General features: G+C 38.0%; 1 protein-coding gene across 10 annotated transcripts in view; it reads left to right on the plus strand.

The window, feature by feature from the left end:
* CCDC91 (coiled-coil domain containing 91) overlaps positions 1 to 14,526 on the plus strand; it is a 114,906-nt gene that overhangs the window by 1,146 nt on the left and 99,234 nt on the right. For 2 of the 10 annotated variants that reach the window (XM_021535088.4, XM_085568719.1), the window contains exon 2: positions 1,019 to 1,169. The exons of 7 other annotated variants lie outside the window; for them this stretch is intronic. The gene's annotated coding sequence lies outside the window, so the exon portion shown is untranslated. Of the gene's footprint in view, positions 1 to 1,018; positions 1,170 to 7,046; positions 7,113 to 14,526 lie in introns of all 10 variants that reach the window. One more of the 10 variants, XM_021535090.4, reaches the window with a different exon arrangement.

Consider the following 14,526-nt stretch of genomic DNA (forward strand, 5'->3'; position numbering starts at 1 on the left):
CTCCTGTCAGGACCTGCCCTTTCCTGCCTTTTCCTACTTAAAGCTGCCTTTATCTTCCCCTTTCCTTCATCTGCCCCCTCACCTGACTGCCCTGCCCGACCATCCCTGTGCCCCAGCACTGACAGCCGTTTGTGGCACTGGTGATGTCCTTAATGACGGGGCATACGGGACGCTACAAAAGGGGTTTTCAGAATTAGTTCAGAGGAGCAGCAGGGGCCTGCCTTCATTCCCTGTACCAGGAAATTGGTGCCTCTATTAACAGGAGAACCCTTGGAGTAGTTCTCTAGCCCAGAGGTTTGGAAATCCTGGCTGTGAGTTCTTTGCTCTTCTGCTTCCAAGGCCAAACTTTACACAGCCAAGTTTTCAGACATTGTCCAGAATCGTTTAATTGTGAAATATCCTACGTGATTTTTCATAGGTGCATGGGCACCTAGTATCTGTTACTATAAAAGGAGGTAGGCGTTGAAGTATTCCTGAAAATCTCTCAGAATCTTCAGGCATCTAAACCACTTTCTGTAAATCTGGTCTTTAAAGATTTTAGGAGTTTTGAGGCTTCTGATTTGTGTAAGAGGCTTGATTGTGTCATCTTGATACCTCAGTGCCCGAGCCCACCCTTCTGCTCTGGGATGTTGTCATGATGAGCTCTGCCTGCAGCTTTGGTTCTTGTTAGGAGACTCTAGTTTATCTCGTAAGCAGTTTTTCCTTTCTGTCCTAGCAATTCTTTTTGCCTCTTAATTGCACACTGTGAACGCATCTTTTGCCACCTTACTGCAGCATTTTAGTGGACCTTTGGGTAGTGTTTGTCACAGTGCTTGAATACCGGTTTCATTAGAGTTGCTTAATAGCTTTTGTTCTCAGCACTTCCTGGCTGTTTGCCTTTCTGTTCTTCAGATTTTGCTCTTCCACATATATTTTTTGATTATATGACCATGAGCTGAGCGCCTCCGCATCCATGGCTTGACTGTCTAAAGTAAATGCTGATGCAAGTGTTGTAATTACTTCCTTGTTTTTCCTTCAGGGGCTAGCAGTTTCTCACTCCCTATTACTGGAAGCAGACTGCTGACCATCCTCAAACACAGACTGCAGAGCAGACAGTGTCTGTTGAGTGCAGTAGTGATCCTCATGCTGGTAGGATCTGAAAGAAGAAAATCACAGTAGCGTTCAAACAGGTGATGCTTGGAAGCTCGATGAAGGATAGATAATCTCAGAGCCTCTTAAAGAGATTTTTAAGCATATTTTAAAAGGAAGACAATTAAACACAGGAGATAAGTTTATGTGCTCTGTACCTCAGTGTGTCTGTGTGAATTGTTCCACCAATAACACTTTCTGCTGTTAGTCTGGGACATTGAAGCTGAGATGATGTTTTACTGTAGCTCATCTGAGGGGATGAGTGGGTCATATGCACAGCAGATAGAGACAATTGGCATTAAAACAGGGTCTGTCGCCTTTGGATTTGTTTTCATCCAAATCTTTCTCTGACCATTGCTATAATTAAGTTTTAGGCTTCCTACCATTTGATTCTACCTGGAATGGTTGAAAACTGAGCATACTAGGTGACACATTTGCTTCTGTCGCATTCAAACAGAAACCTCCATGAGGATTTGGGGACAGAGTGATCAGACCATGCCTCACTAGAACTCCCCAGTGCAGGTTTAGTTCTTTTGCAATTGATTAGGAGCTCCTTGGCCGTTTTCTTCATGTCTTTGAAAACAACCATGGGCTATTGGACCAGCTCCTTCACATTTATTTCCAAGTGACACAGCTACTACTAGAGCTTGGTGAAGAGTATCTGCTGTCTAGGCACTGTTAACTGCTTCTGTGGTGTCAGAAATACAGATTTAGAGATGCCAAAATGCAGTTATGCTATGAAGCATATTTCTGCTCCAGAGGAACAATTGGATTGCAATCTGAAGGGCAATAACTCCCCAGATCTTTACGGAATTGCTGAGACATATCTAAGCATCTCTCTGAGGGCTTGGCTGGGTTCCTATTTAAAACCCAGCTTCCAGGAAAGCTTGCAACACCAAATGGGAAAAGGTTTGTGGTATGATGGAAACACTTTCTGTGAGTCCTTAAATTTGAAGTTCACAGTGCCTTCTTGCCCATGTTCAGGTACGCAAGATGTGATTTGTTTGTGCAGGGCCCGATATCCTCATGTGTGGTGTAATCTGCTGCTATCCCTCTGTGCAATGCTTCATGCTCGAGTACCCTTACAGGGAAGTTCTTCCTGCTCAAGGAAAACTAATTTGGTTATAATAACAAAAGAGAAAAATTGTTGTTAAACCAGTCTTGATGCTCAGAATTTTTTCAGCTGGGTTATTTTGTTTGTTTGCTTGCTTGCTTTTTGTGTAGGGCTTTCCCCTCGGTACACTCCAAGTTTCAGGCTACAGACTCTTAAATTCTGAGCCATGTGGAATAAATCTACCTTTAAGTGTAGTGTAAGTGGCAGATCATCTAAAAAGTGTTTCAAGGTGACTTTCAGGCACTGTATTTTAACATCTGTTATGTTTCATTACTTCGTTACTTTGATGTATGTAAATGTAGGAATGTATCAGAAAAAAAAGAAAAACAAGTCCTGCACTTTGAATTTCTATCTCATTCTTCTAAAGACTTAAGATTTATGTGGAAATAATCCCTGCTGGTGTTAGTAAAAATAAATACCTTAAATTTGAAGGTTGGCTTTATCTTTTCTGATAAGGCCTCTTGCAACCCTAATCTTCCCTCATCATTTTGCATCCTTTAAGCAAAGGTATCTGATCTCTAGACCTGAGTCTCCAGAAGTAGTACTATTTTTACATATTATTAAATTAAATTATTTGTAATTTTCTTAATGTAGAATTATCTTAATTTTCTTGGCATACAGTAGGATTTGCATTACTTTGTCCTGAAACGTTGGGATTGACTAATATGAAGAATTCTGCTTTTCTGACATAGCAGGCTTTTTTTCCTTTACATTGTTCAGTTGGCAGATTTATTTTAGGTGTGACTGAAATGAATTCTGGGGGTTCTGTCCACTCTTTCATTTAAACCATTAAAATGTAAATTCCATTCTAGGGAGTGGGTGGAGAAACAGAATTATGTACCCATAAATTTCTTTCTAAGTAATCAGAGGACTTTTTGAATTAAGAAAAAAAGTTAATTAAGTGTTTTTACTTACACATACAAGAGGCAATGGATGTTCCTCAAGAGGTTTTCATGGAAGTAATTTTTATAGAGTTTTTCTGCAGTTTCCCATCAGATTTATGTGACATCTGTGTCTGCCTTAAGTTTGTTGGTGTTCATGAGTCTAAAATTTCCTCTGATCACCTTGTACCAGACACTGCCTAGTAAATGTTCCATCCTTTGAATCACAGCTAGAGGAATGAGCATAATATTTATAAAGTCATTTTGTATCCTCAGAAACATATGATTTCTGTATACCTATATAATACCCATAAGAGAAAGGCAGGTTTTTCTATTTGTCATTGGAATGATAAAAATGCATTCATTTGAATGTCTGTCAATGGAGAATTTGGAAATGGATTTAGCTTAAAAATGTCTTGTGTCATATTTGTAACACTTCTAAGTTTTAATTTTAAGAAAATCAAGCATGTCTAAACTATACTGCTAATTTGTTACCAAAAAAAAAAAAACAACTTAAAATCTCAGGCAGTTTGTAGAACTCTGAGGTCTTTAAAAACCTTCCACTAAGTGAAAATGATATAGGGCTAAATCCTGGTTTTTAGGGCTCCCATGAACATCTGTGGTAAGTTTTAGAATATAGAGTTTTCACCTATTGAGCACTTTCCTTGATTAAAGAACCAAATTTGAACTTCTTTATCTGATAACATATGGCATCATAATACTCAGATATTAATACTCAAATATTAAATAGGCAAGTCTTCACTTGCAGTGAAACATAAGTAAGGGTCAGACCCTTTCTTCCAAAGACCCATTCCGACCCATTCTTCCATAGACTCCAGGAATATTCTTCTAATTTTAGTGCAGTCCTGGAAAAGATGGCAAATTTCTGTTTTTATCAATACAAAAATTGGTTTTAGGTGCCTGTGCAGCAGTAGTGGTTGGAGTTGTTTCCTTTCAGAAAAAGTAATTAAAATATTTAATGCTGATAGTAGAGGTGGTGCTAAATTGAGACTTTTGCATCTCTTCATCTTCCAGATTATAATGCTGTAGCAGGTCAACCAAAGCAATCTCTGTTGGGGGTTAGGTTGCTTGTAGGAATACAGTTGGAATCTGGCACTAAGGGCTGGCAGAATTTAAAACTTGATATCTTTGTAAAGGATGGATTTAGAGTGTGCAAGCACATTTTTGAAGTGCAAAACATCCAAACTCAAATTATTCCAGTGTGAAAACTAGTAATTTCAAGGCTGTAGTCTTGGATCTGTCACTAGAGCTGTTGTTTTTCCTTCAACAAAGGATTTAAAGGGATTTAATGTGCTGTGTTATTTATAGAAAAGCAGTTCACAGGAGCACTGCTATCAGTGTTTGAGTGTGCTGGCTGATGGGGTTTTGTTTTTGTACATACTGGAGTATTGCACTCGAGCTATGAACCATTCCATTCATGAGAGCTCTCAGCACAGCCACACCAAAGCATTGCATCTTTTGATCTGAGTGGAAGATGAAAAATTCACAAATGGCAGTAATCTCTTTCAAGTGACAACGAGTGTGTATGAAAATGGAGCGGAAATTCCATACTTCAATACAGATATGATAGAAGGCATGTCCTGTGAGGAGCAGCCAAGGACTTTGGATTTGTCCAGTTTGGAAAGAGGGAGGCTGAGGGGTGCCCTCTGTGAGGGTGGCCAGGCAGGGCAGAGGTTTCTAGGTTGGTGGTCAGTGCCCCAGGCGTGCCATGGCGGCACTTGGGCAATGCCCTTCCAAATGTGCTCCAACTTCTGGTGAGGGGTCAGGCTGTTGGACCAGATGATTGTTGTAGGTCTGTTGTAGCTGGAACTATTCTGTTCTGTGAACACTCTGGGGAGGGGATGCAGCTGTGAGAAGGGATATTGAATAAATATGAGCTGAAAGGGATGACAGATGCTTGCTCTAAGCTATGGACATTTCAAGAAAATTACTGCTGTAGACATCCTTGCTGTTGCACATGTGCTGTTGGACACATCTGCTGGAGGCAGAAGAAATCTGGAAGAAGGTGAATGGGTTTCGAAGTGCTTCATCCTTTAATAACCATGCTCACAAAAAGAGAATATAATCTCCTGCAGCAAAACAGGTTGCTTAACCTAATGCTGGAAGTAGTTTAATGTTTAAAAACCCAGCTGAACAAACCCCCTTCGCCTGGTAAGCATAAACTAACACATCAATTCATAAGCAATTTGATCTCAATATACAAGATTATGAAAGGAATCTTTGTAATAATCTTACAAGCCTTAAAATTAGAAGCTCCTAATTAAATTTTTTGTCTCTTTCTCAGGTGATTACATTCAAGGGAAATGATTCCACATAAAATTTAAAGATTCAAAATACAAAACTTCCAAAGGTTTAGAAATTATTTTGTTATCTAAACTTCCATTAGATTGTAAATAAATAAATATACTAAATATTAGGAGTTCATTCTGTGTTTCCTTAATGTTTATTCTGTGTCTCCTTAAGGTTTCTGAATAAAGTGAATGTAGGTAAAAGCTATCCAATATTCTGTGTATTGTGAAAACTTGGTCTTGTAGTTCTTTGTACCTAAATACTTGACCAGAACCCACTGCTAGAATTTTTTTATTTACAGAAAGATGGAAATGCTTTACTTTGAATTTGTTTTAGTATCCATTTATATTATATACCTATGCTTTCATTTGAGTATTTTCTGTTTATTGCAGAACACATTGATGTTCGTGATTTTGTAAAAATTTCTGAGGAAGAGAGACCTACAATCAAGTTCTTTGTGCTAGGCTTGCTTTTTTCAAAATTTTAACAACACATTACTGTGTTACTGTTCTTGAGCTTAGTGTGTGCGTACAGACAGAAATAAAGTGGAAATCCTGTCTCTGAGGATTGGAATTTAGTGTTGATTTAAATGGAAGCTGAAATATTTTAGCATGCATTTGCCAGTTAAGTGTTTAAAAGGACTTTCCACGGGGTGCAGCTTCTGAAATAGTGTGAGTTTCTGAAGAGGTTTCCACATTATACATATTCCACAATCAGCTTGCTTTTAGTCTGTAAGCTACCACAGTGAAAAATCAGTATCTTGGCCTGATCCATTATAGGCTGAAGAAAAGTTGTACTTTTGGAATTGTTAATGTTGGAAAAGACCTCCAAGATGGTCGGGTCCAACCATTCACACTGCCAAGTTCACCACTAACCCATGTCCTCAGGTGCCGCTTCCAGGGTTGGTGGCTCCACCACTACCCTGGGCAGTCTTTTCCAGTGCTTGGCCACCCTTTTGTGGAAGATTTTTTTTTTTCTCAATATTCTGTCTAACCACCTCCATGCACATCTTGAGGCTCTTTCCCCTTTTCCTGTCCCTTGTTCCCTGGGAGCAGAGCCTGACCCCCATCTGGCTACACTGTCCTGTCAGGGAGTTGTGAAGAGCCAGAAGGCCCCCCCAAGCATCCTTTTCTCCAGACCAAACATTCCCAGCTCCCTCAGCTGCTCCATTCACAACTCTCTGGGCCTGTTCACCCAGCCATTTATTTTACCCAGCAAAGAGTTCACAAGTTCAAGCCAGGAGCAGCCAGCTTCTCCAGGTGAAGTTATTGGAAAAAGATAAGTTCTACTAAAGTCCAGGTAAAAAAAATCCAAAGCCCTCATCCAAAATGTGGGTCACCTTGTCACAGGAGATCAGGTCAGATCCTCCTTCCCTGTCTGTTTGTAGGTGGGAGGAATATTTGCTAATGTCCAGCAACTGTGACCTGCCTAAATAGCCAGGACTGCTGGTACATGGTTGGAAGTGGCTCTGTGGGCTCTCTCAGCAGCTTGCTCAGCACCCTCGTGCTGAGGATCTACAGCCAGCCCTGTAGATCTGTGTGTGTCTGAGAGGCACAGCAGCATCATCTTCTGGAATGTGGGCATTCATTCTGCTCCCTTTCCCTCTCTTCCAGCTCAGGGCTGACTACCCTGGGGACACCTGGTCTTACTACTGAAGACTGCGGGCAAGACAGCACTAAGTACCTCAGCCTTTTCCTCATTCTTTCTCACTATTATTTTCCACTGCATCCAATGAGGATGGAGATTTAACCCTTCTTTTATTGCTGTTGTATTTATAAAGTTATTTTTGTATTGTCTTTTATGGCAGTAGCCAGGTTAAGTTTTTGTTGGGCTCTCTTGGATTCCTCCCTGCAGAACCTCATGCCTGCCTTGCAGTCCTGTCTCCCCTCTGCGGGGTTGGATTTGTAGCAGACACCCAGTAAGAGGGCCAGCAATCATAAGACTTCTCCCAGTCCTTTAGAGAGAATTTAATCTGTCTCCATCCTGGTTGGGGGGGACTGTAACACACTCCCACTGGGATATCTACCTTGTTTTTTACCCAAAACACTTTCTGCCCCCACCTCCGCTTTTTTTTTTTTTTTTTTTTTTTTTTTTTTTTTTTTTCTTTCCTCTGGACAAGTTCCCGCCCATTTTTTTAGCACTGATGGACAATAGCATTGTAAACCGACTCTGGAAGGGGTCTCAGAAAATGAGTTTAAAAACACTTTTGTTTAATCCACTTAAAAATTATTCTTAACAGAAATTTAGGATTAATCACAGTGTGATGAATGATAAAATGAGATACTGATACTCTGAGACCAGATTAACCTTATTATTAGGAGCTAAAATAGAGATTCTGCTTTGGGACTTTCATAAATACTTTTTCTAATTAAAGAGTGCTCAAAAAGTGTGTGATACAGCTATTTAACTTCCATCAATATTGAATGTACCTGGGATTTAGTTAAATTATCCTTACGAATTACTTATGAACTGCCTTTAACGTTTATAAAGAGGCCTGACTTGCCCTTATGTTGGTGTTGAAAGAATATTGTTTTAAGAATCATTTAAGTGTAGAAGAGACAAGAACAAAGTTGTTGCAAAAACAAAATACAATTTGATTTTAAATTATTGTCTTCCAGTAACATCTATGCTAAAATATTTCCAATTTCCTCGTAGTGTAAAATACATCATAATCGTATTAGAGTCTCTAGTTAATAAATAAGGGTTTTGAGGGGTTTTTTTAAATATTTTTTATGTCAAATTTTATGTCAACATTGAATCACATGGAAAAATTATTGTATTTAAAAAATTGTGTATCTAACCTGGTGTAACTACATGACTGTACTGTACATGTGAAGTTGGTAAAGCTAATAAAGGATGAAACACTGACAGGGTCTTTGGTACAGCAGGGGCTAATGATTAGTTTTTGCTTGTTAATCCAGTCCAGGTTCCTCCATAAGGTTTGAATTATAAACCCACACACCAAATAAAAAAGTGAAGGAAGGCTGAAAGGAGACCAACAGTCTCAGAGTTGAGTTTAGTTCTTGTCTTAGACTACAGGCCGGCTTCTGGTCAGAATTCTGATGCCAGCCAGCCAGGCTCCCTCCTGAGCAGCTGCCCTCATGAAATGCACTGCTTTAAATTTCTTAAAATTGTTTCAGCATTTTAACAGGTTTCTTCTTTGTTCCTATTTAGTGAAATGCTTTACAATATTAATTTTCTGTGTAAGTTGGGCAGTGTGCAATATTTGTCCTGGGGAAAGTAGTCATTTGGTGATAGGAATGATCTATTAATTATGAGTGAAGAGAGATAGTTGTGAGCTTTTCAGTTGATTTTTTTTTTTTTTTAACAATAATACATCTTAGAAGATGGCTGGATTAGCTTGAGGTTGGCCATTCACCTACATTTCTTTGTCAAAGCCTCTACAGAACGTTATAGTTATCACCTGAAACTTTTAAGTTGCTAAATGTGTTTGGTTTTTTTTTTATTATTAATATTGAGTATAAGTGTAGGGCATTAATGGTCATTGTTGTAATATTCAAGTTCTTTCTTGCTAACTTTAGTCAAGCAGAACTTATTTTCATTGGGAATTTTGCTGACTGAAGACTATGTAATTGCCCAGTAATTAACATAGTTAAAAGATATCACTCTACATGTAGTTTGCACTTTGGAACCCGAATGTTCTGTTGGTTTTTGCAGCATTGCCAGAAGGGATACTTTTGCATAGTAATTTCTGAATAAACTTCAGTAGTTCTCTTTAAACACTGCTGGTTTCAAAAGCCATTAGTCTCTGTGAATATGTAAGGCCCTTGTTACCTTAAATAATTCCATGAATTCCCAGGTATATTATTTCTAATTTCACTGTGTGCTTGTATAAAAAACTGTCCACTACAACTTATTCCCATTTTGTTCTTTGTACATGAATTCTGCATGCATGGAAGTTGTATACTTTGGGATGAATATCTGTTAGGCATGCATTTACTCATTTACTTCCAGTTTAGCAAAGGTCTTAGAGGACTTAAAAATTGTGGTTTAAAATAAATTAGCTAGAAGAAGGAAAAATTGATTTCTTTTAAACTGGGAAGATGTGGATCATTTTGGTTTTGTCTGTTTGTTTGGGGTTGGGAGGGAGTTTAACTCTTCTTGAATGAGAAATAATTTTTTCTTAATTGTTAACTGATGTGATATTCTTGGAATGTGCCCTCCTCACTTGCTTGGTCCTTAAATGTCCTAGTAACTTGCTGAGTATGGAACCTCTTAGGAAATGTCTCCCTCTTTCTGAGAAGGGCCTGGTACTTCTAACAAATCTTTGTCAAAAGCTTTGGGCCTTGAGAAGAGCTGTATTCTAGAAATGCATAGTAGGCAAAAAGAATCAATCTGAAGTGATAAATTATTTTAAAGTATTGTGATCTGATTTGAAGGAAAGCATTTAGGTGTTGGCTCAAAGCCTGTTTTCGCTCTGGCCTGTTCTGGAATCTCTGCAGCTCCCTCAACTTATTACAAAGGCATTGATGGCACTCAGCTCTTTCTGTGAGAAATAAATATTTTATATTTTTTGATTGCAACAGAGAACATATAATTAAGATGACATCCATTTGGTCAAAGGTCATGTGATGAAAATTTTGTGTTGCATGCTTAGGAGCAGACCAAACATGAAGATGAAAAAAAAGGAAGATAATGTGCACAGACATTCTGGCAGCAGTGTTTTAGGTTGGAAAGCACATTCACATTTTCATTTTACTTTTTTATGACTTGGGAGTTGGACAATGTGAAACCTCTAGTTTGCTTAGTGAGAGTCATATGAATAGGAATTTTAAGTCGCATCGTGAGTTGCTTCTTCATGAACTGGACTATCTCTTTGGAGAGCATGGAAAGTCAAGTTAATCTGCTTAATATGTGAACAAAAAGTCATCAAGTCTTCTTTTTAAGTATTAGTAAAGGGAGAAAGGTGCAATGATGATACTTTATTCTTTCTGTGATGAGGGAGAGTAATATCTGGCCTTTTCTGCTTCTAACAATATATCTAGAGCTTGCAAACAAGGGATTAAAAGGGTTTTTAAATGACCGGTTGTGTTGTATTTTAGTTTTTGCACTAAACTTCCATAAAATCTGAATTTCTAATAGATGATTGGGGCGAAATAAATATTATTAGCATTATTTAAGGTTTTCTTTTTTGAGACCAGCAACTGTGTCATATAAAATCAGAAGGACTTGAAAATCTGAGACCTAACGTCATGTCAGAGAATTATCTTAGTATCTTTTTTCTTGTCTGAAAGAGTACCTTTCCCTGTGAGAGGTGCTGTACTTTCTGAGTTTGGATGAAGCTGAGGGGAGTTGTTTTATTAATTGGAAAAGTGAGTCTTCCAATCCATTAGGAGACATAGAGGAATGATAAAAGAATGCTGTGTATTTTTATTTAGTACATCCCTATCTTAAATAATTTAGTATAATCCTGTCTTATCATATGCTGCTGATTTTGTGGGATTTTTTTATTCTTTGGGGTTTTTTTTTGGTTTTGTGTGTATTTTTGAAGTATCCATGGTCATGTATCAGCTTTCCTAACATAAGATTAGAATGATAACCTGTACATACTGACATTTCACAGTTTTTGTGAACTGTCTATATGTAAGTTAAAGACTATCTTTTTCATAATATATAACTATCAGGTATACTGATTATCCTTTATATTTAGACTTTTACTATCTCATTTTACTTTTAATTAAAAGAAAAAAAATCCTAATTTTTAAGTGCATAACAAGATGATCTACAGAATTTTTAAAGTTTGTGGGGTTTTTTTCTTTTTTTACTTTAAAGATTGTTCTTCCCGTGAAGGAGTGTTGGTTTTTAGAATAAGTGATTCACTCAGCACCAGATTTTCCTAGGCAGTGCATCGTGCCAAAACCTGGTATTACCCTGGGTTTTGTTTAATTGGTTTTTTTTACTTTTTATTTTCCTGTATATATTCCTTCTTAATCTGAAAGGTCTTGAGCACTCCTTTCATAACATTAATGACATTTATTAGTGCAAGTTACCACACATTCATATGAGCATGCATTCAAAGACCTAGATTTTTGTTTGACATGTTGTTGTATTAAATTGTGTTGCTGTGATGCTCTTACTGTAAGATTGTGTCAAACCTTCTATTTTCACATACCTGTTCTGTGACAAAGTTCGCTTAAGGCAGAACATGGTGCCTTTTACTCTTGGAAAGCTTCTCCATTGTGCAGACACCTCTTTTTAAGTTCTTTAAACTTAAAGCATATTACTGTGATTTGCAGGTAAAAAGAATTGATTGCATTTGCTAATGCTGCGTATTAACAGTAACATGGAGAAGCAGAAGGATTTCAGCTGTCTGTCTGAGTTCTTGAAGCTCAATAATATTTTAAGTGGGAATGCATTTGAAACATGTGACCCCTTCTCTGCTTTTAAACCCTCCATTTCTTAAACTTATCAGACATGAACTGTAGAAGAAAGGCCACAGTTTGTTCTAGCATTCCCAAACTCTTAACAGGAGATATTTCTGTACCCTCTATTTGATTCTAAGTAAAAAGATTCTTTTCCTAAATCAGCGCTGTAGAAAAGTCAAGCATATTGTTGGAGTGACCGGTTGCATGAAATTCTTGGAATTGATACCAGCTCTTCTCTTGAGAGGGAAGCCCTGAATTACAAAGCACTGTGTCTTGTTCAAAGGCTGAGAGGAAGATAAAGACTGAGACGACTGAAACTGGCTCAAAGAGCCATTGATTCATTTTGAAGCATTAGATTTTTCGTTTTGAGAAAAAGTTGTTTGTAAATCTTCATGATCAAATAGTACCATTTAATGATTCCTAGGAAAGGTTTTGAATAAATTAATGAATTTAACAAAGTAATTTATTACTTCCAAAGAAGCATCCCCATGCAGTTTTGCTTTCTTGTCAGGATATTTTTTTCCTTAATGCTAAAAGTTCACCTCAGCCTTTTTCAAGAAATGTTCTGTTGAGTACAAAGATTTATGTAAGACATTTATTCTTTGAAATTGTGATGAAAATATTTCTTAGAAACATAAAATCATAGAATGGTTTGGGTTGGAAATGACGTCAAAACTCATTAATTTCCAACCCCTTCCACTTCCAATATCTTCCACTATCCCAGGTTGCTTGGAGCCCCATCCAGCCTGGCCTTGGACACCTCCAGGGATGGGGCAGCCAAAGCTTCTCTGTGCACCCTGTGCCAGGGCCTCAGCACTCTCACAGGGAAGAATTTATTCAATCTAAACCTCCTCTCTGTCAGTATGAAGCCGTTCCCCTTTGTCCTGTCACTCCAGGCCCTTGTCAATAGTCCGTCTATTTCCCATGGGCTCCCTTCAGGTACATTTCAGTAGGCTCTCACTCCTTTTGTTCCTCCTACAGCAATGAAGATACTAGGGCTGCTCTTTCCTTTTCATGCTCCTCTCTTGAGGTTGGTTCTGTCATCAGCAAACCCAGTCATAAATTATCTTGGACATATGTTGGTAGTTATAAATATGGTTCAGCAATGTCAAAAGTGGATTCACTTTTTCTTTTACTGTTCTGGATTCAAACTGAATTCATTGAAACATAGACCATCCATGGAAGATGCATTTGGAAGTTTTCTAATCCAAACCACTGTGTAAAGCATATCTGGTTAGAACAGGTGGGTAAGGGCCCTGTCCAGTCAAATTCATTGTGATTATCCTCAGGAATAATTCTTTGTCATAGGGTAATTCTACAGGATAATTCCTTGTGATTATCCTCTGGTCCAGCATGTTTGTGGGCAGCCTGTTCCAATATCTGGTCACAATTTTTTCACTATTCCAACTTCTGTCCTAAGGGTTTTGTCATAATCCCAGTGCAGCTCTGAGAAGAGCCTGGCTCTGTCATTTAGAGGTCTGTGTTCAATTTATGGATTCCAGTAAAATGAGAATACTTTAAGTATGGGAGTTTTTAGTCTTCCATGGCCACTTTTTCTCAAGCATTTGTGGGACTCATGATCATCTTTGTGATCTAATTAGCACATGACAAGTCAGGCTTTTCTCACCTTTCTCTTTTTTTGTTTTTGTTGTAGAATAAAAACTAAATTCCGACCTTCTTATTATCATTAGTCTGAATCAGGTTTCATAGATTGTTGTTCTGGATTTGATGTTGATTAATTATACGTATTGCCTGGCTGTACTTAACACAAATGATTAATTCCAGTTTAATTCAAGCTGCTTCCTGATATTTTTTGGAGGTGGATAGGGAGAAGGCTTGGCAAAAGGAAAGTGATATCCTCCAAAGCACAGAATGTTTGAATTGTATCCACTTTGCCAGAATTCTCACAGAAGTTTTTGTGCATTTTGTAAAAATGTCTGGCTTTTGAAGTAAAAGGATATTTGTGATAGAGAAAGCTTAGACAAGGCCAATAGAGAAATGTGAAAAATAGTTAACTGTGTGATTTCTTATTTTTATAAAGCAAAAACTAGCCCTTCTATATTCTGGTCACAGGACACCAATTATAGTGAAGACTGAAGATCTAAGAAGGTGAAGACTGAAGCTCTAACATTTGAGTTCCTAAAATTGTTAGAATTAAGTCTTAGGAAAGATAGGTTCTGCAGGTATTGAAATATGCTGAATAATACTTCTGCTGGAGTAGGTATTACTTGAAACCATCTTTGAATATCTAGAGAAAAGAAGCTGGTATTTTTTAAGATTGTCAAAGCTGGGGGAAATTCCATAGAATGTGGTTTTCCCCATCCCTCCCTCCATCCCTCTCAACCACTTTATAAATTCTATTTTGTGTAAATTGATCCTTGACTTTTATTGTCTCATTCCTTAGTGTGCTGTTCTCATCTCTAAACATTGAAACCATCTGGAAACTCCTCAGAATAAATGGATCAATGGGTAGACCTGAAAGGTGAATAGGAAAAGAAAATTCTCTGGGTGTTTTCTTCAGAGCTTGACTGCTGCTGCTTCCTAGACCAGTCCTTGCAGATATTCTGAACTCGGCTGTGTGTGGCTTTAGGCAGTGCCAGAGGTGGCCTTGCTTTCAGGTTGGGTTGCATGAGTTGTCCTGAGAGGCTTTGCAAACTAAATTGTGATAACTTTAATGTTGGTGTGCTTTATTTGGGTTGTTAAGAAA

This window comes from Lonchura striata, chromosome 1A (genome assembly GCF_050655825.1).
Source record: "Lonchura striata isolate lonStrDom1 chromosome 1A, ASM5065582v1, whole genome shotgun sequence".
Classification (NCBI taxonomy): domain Eukaryota; kingdom Metazoa; phylum Chordata; class Aves; order Passeriformes; family Estrildidae; genus Lonchura; species Lonchura striata.